The sequence below is a fragment of the Pan paniscus genome, chromosome 3 (assembly GCF_029289425.2).
Source record: "Pan paniscus chromosome 3, NHGRI_mPanPan1-v2.0_pri, whole genome shotgun sequence".
NCBI classification, from domain to species: Eukaryota; Metazoa; Chordata; class Mammalia; order Primates; family Hominidae; genus Pan; species Pan paniscus.
The window spans coordinates 81,332,569-81,336,618 of record NC_073252.2 but is presented as its reverse complement, the minus strand read 5'-3'; the positions used below and the strand labels follow the sequence as shown (position 1 = coordinate 81,336,618).

The 4,050-nt window shown below is 35.1% G+C and overlaps 1 non-coding gene across 1 annotated transcript; it reads right to left on the bottom strand.

Annotated features, from left to right (window-relative positions):
* Positions 1-3,424: 3,424 nt before the first annotated feature.
* Positions 3,425-3,530, bottom strand: LOC112439661 (U6 spliceosomal RNA). Its single transcript, XR_003027913.1, has one exon. It is a non-coding gene; the product is annotated as a U6 spliceosomal RNA (small nuclear RNA).
* Between the last annotated feature and the right edge of the window lie 520 nt (positions 3,531-4,050).

Here is a 4,050-nt window from a genome sequence, read left to right as displayed (position 1 = left end):
GATAACCATTTCCTTTTGGCTTCAGATGTAGATAAGATGATAAAAGACAGGTCAGATAGAAATTTGATACTGCTGTCTTTGAAGTTAGAAGAAGGAAACTCTAGGAAAATAATGTGGACAGCTGTGGAAACTGGAAAAGGCAAGGGAATAAATTCTCCCCCAGAGCTTCCAAAAAGACATGCAGCCTTACAGACATCTTGATTTTAGCCTGGTGAGAACTGTGTGAGGCTTCAAAGCTATGTAACTATAAGATCATCATTTGAGTTGTTTTAAGCCAATGTGTTGTTGGTAACTTGTTACAGCAGCAATAGAAAATTAATACAGTATTATATTGTGATATTCAATTACAACCATGTACATGGTCTTGTTCCCCAGCTAATACAGGCTCTCTGAGGTCAGGCAGAGAATTCTACATCTCTGTCTCTAATCTATAGCAATTAGCATGTTGCTTTACATATAGATGGAAGTGCTCAATATTTATTGATTTCACTGTCCTCTTCCAGTATTATACTCTACAATTTACTTCTCTGTACATTCAGTGAATCTCAAGTAGTCAGGCCCATTTGGATTAATGCAGTTAGGTTTTTAGTTATGGGGTTTGGAATTAGCACATGCACCCAAAGGGCAGAATCCCCAAGTCCTTTCAGAAACAGCTTCCTTTCGTACAGACTCTGCCATCTGAAATATTAATGCAACAATCATCTTTTATTCTAATCACAAGCATTTCCTCCTAATAACCCATGATTTCACTAGCTGCTTGCTTTAATTACTGTATAGGCACTCATGCACCACAAAGGAAATATGAATTACACATAGACTACACCACTTCCTTCAGAGAAGTGCACTGCTGATTGATGTCAGAGCCATAATCAGACACCATATTGGCTGGGCTCAAAAGATAGACTATTTATAGCAAAACAAATTATACATATTTAACAAAAGAAAAGTAAGTGGCAACTAGAAAGAAAAGACAGTCATAAAGCTTTATGGTGTGCTTACACAAATTTAAAAAAAGGTATAAATGTATTTTGCACATTAATACTACATATTTTTGAATAAAAATCAAATAGAATAGTTTTAAATTATTTTCAAATTGTTTTTAAATTAAACAATTTGAAGAGAGTTATTACACAGTATTGAACTTGGAATGTAATTCTGAAATAATTTGTTCAGCATTTCAGCCAAAGCAAGAATCCATTCTCTAATTTTAATATATTGACTTATTGATTTAAGCTATTTGTTATTTGTTTGTCTGTTTGATTTTGACAAAATTCCAAAAACCTGAAATACGAATGATGCTTACCAGATCAGACTGTGAAGTCAGGCGGTGAAGAAGTGAAGAAAATAAGCATTGCTTTCCTTTTCAACAAATGTCATTATCAACTACAAGGATGGGAAAGCATAGTGACTAGCCAGGAACATAGCATTAAAGGTGTGGGGAAGGTAATGAGACAGTTGAGAATGTTTGAAGAAGTCAAGAGAGGCATATTTCACCTCTGTTATTTATTTGCCGTGTGAAATATGGAAATCACTTATTCTCTCTTAATCTGTTTTGAAGTTAGAAAAAAATGATAATAAAAGTGAAATAATTTTAAAAATTAATTTCATCTCTGTATAAGTGATCTCTCTAAAATATTTTCTCAGGTAAATTGGTATAGAAGAATTTAGTCTTCATCAAGTTATATTTATTTATAGTACATATTTCTCTCTTTTTAAAAATACTTTTAAATTCTATTTTAGATTCAGAGGGTACACATGCAGGTTTTTTACATGGGCATATTGCATGATGCTGAGGTTGAGGGTATGATGCATCCCATCACCCAGATAGTGAGCATAGTGCTCAATAGGTAATTTTTCAGTGATTACCACTCACACTTCCCTGTTCCATCTAGTAGTCTTCAGCATCTGTTGGTGCCATCTTATATCCATGAGTACTCAATGTTTGGCTTCCATTTATAAGTGAGAATGTGTGGTATTTAGTTTTTTGTTTCTGTGTTAATTTACTTAGGAAAATGGCCTCTAGCTTCATTCATTTTGCTTGCAAATAACAGGATTGCATTCTTTTTTATGGCTGTGTAGTATTTCCTGGTATATATGTACCACATTTCCTTTATCCAATCCACCATGACTCCTTGTCTTTGTTATTGTGACTAGTGCTGCAATGAACATACGTGCATGTCTTTATGGTAGAATAACTTATATTCCTTTGGGTATATACCCAGTAATGAGATTGCTGGTTCAAATGGTAGTTGTATTTGTCCGTTTTCATACTTCTATGAAGAACTGCCTGAGACTTGGTAATTTATAAAGAACGGAGGTTTAATTGACTCACAGTTCTGCATTGCTGGGGAGGCCTCAAAAAACTTACAATCAGGGTGGAAGGGTAAGCAGTCATGGAACTTCTTCACATGGCAGCAGGAAGATGGATGAATAAACAAAGGGGGAAGAGCCCCTTATAAAACTATCAGATTGGCTGGGCACAGTGGCTCATGCCTGTCATGCCAGTGCTTTGGGAGGCTGAGGCAGGTGGATCACTTGAGGAAAGGGGTTCAAGACCAGTCTGGTCAACATGGTGAAACCCTATCTCTACTAAAAATACAAAAATTAGCAGGGCGTGGTGGCACATGCCTGTAATCCCAGCTACTCAGGAGGCTGAGGCAGGAGAATTGTTTGAACCTGGAAGGCAGAAGCTGCAGTGAGCCGAGATCATGCCACTGCACTCTAACTGGCAACTGAGTGAAACTCCATCTCAAAAAATAATAATAAACCATCAGATTTTGTGAGAACTCACCCACTATCATGAGAACAGCATGGGAGAAACCACCCCCATGATTCAATCACTTCCCACAAGGTCCTGCCCTTGACATGTGGGGATTATGGGGATTACAATTCAAGATGAGATTTGGGTGGGGACACAAAGTTTAACTGTATCAGTAGTTCTGCTTGGAAATTCTTTGAGAAATTTCCAAACTGCTTTCCAGGGTAGCTGAAATAATTTACATTCCTACCAACAGTATATAAGCATTCCCTTTTCTTAGCAACCTCACCAGCAACTGTTGTTTCTTGGCTTTTTAGTAATAACCCTTTTGACTGGTGTGAGATGGTGTCTCATTTTGGTTTTGATTTGCATTTTTCTGATGATTAGTGAAGTTTAGCATTTTTTCATATGTTTGTTGTGTGTCTGTCCATGTTTTTTGCCTATTTTTAATGAGGTTATTTGTTTTTTGTTTGTTAATTTGTTTAAGTTTCTTATAGATTCTGGCTATTAGATCGTTGTTGAATACATAGTTTTTAAAATATTTTCTCCCATCTGTAAGTTGTCTGTTTACTCTGTTGATAATTTCTTTTGCTGTGCAGAAGTTAAGTTTAATTAGGTCTCACTTGTCTCACTTTTTGTTTTCGCTGCCATTGCTTTGAGGACTTAAAAAACATGAAATGCCTCATGAATTTGCTTGTCATCCTTGGAGAGGGGCCATGCTAATCTTCCCTGTATTATCCAATTATAGTATATGTGTTGCCAAAGTGAGCATTTATTTCTGAATTATTAAAATGTTTTTGCAGAAATTATGGTAAGAGTCTAAGTTTCTTTTCAAAGAAACAATTTTAAAATCAGCATTTAGAAATCCTAAATGTAATATTTTGAAAGTTTTTCAGAATTATATTAGTGAAAATAAGTCTTTGCAATTAATTATCAAGTTTTTAAGTATTATGAAAAGCTAATTTATTGTGAGTAAAGGAGGTTCCACTTGAAAATAATCCATAAAATTTTAATTGGTAATAACAGTTACAGTATATTCAAGACATTTAGAATATTAGCTTTCTTAAAAACTGGTCAAAACTTTATCAAAATTTTTTTCATAATGGTACATCCATTTGTTTATTTCCATATTCTTGCTGAGAAGAACTAGAAAAATCTGGAACAAAAAACAAATCTGTTTTGTGATACCAAAGAACTCTCAAGGCAGAGAGGAATTACAAGGTCAAGGTCTGGGAGAGAAGGGAAGACTATGGAAGGAAATTGTGAAGTTGAGGCCATATTATTCCTAAAGG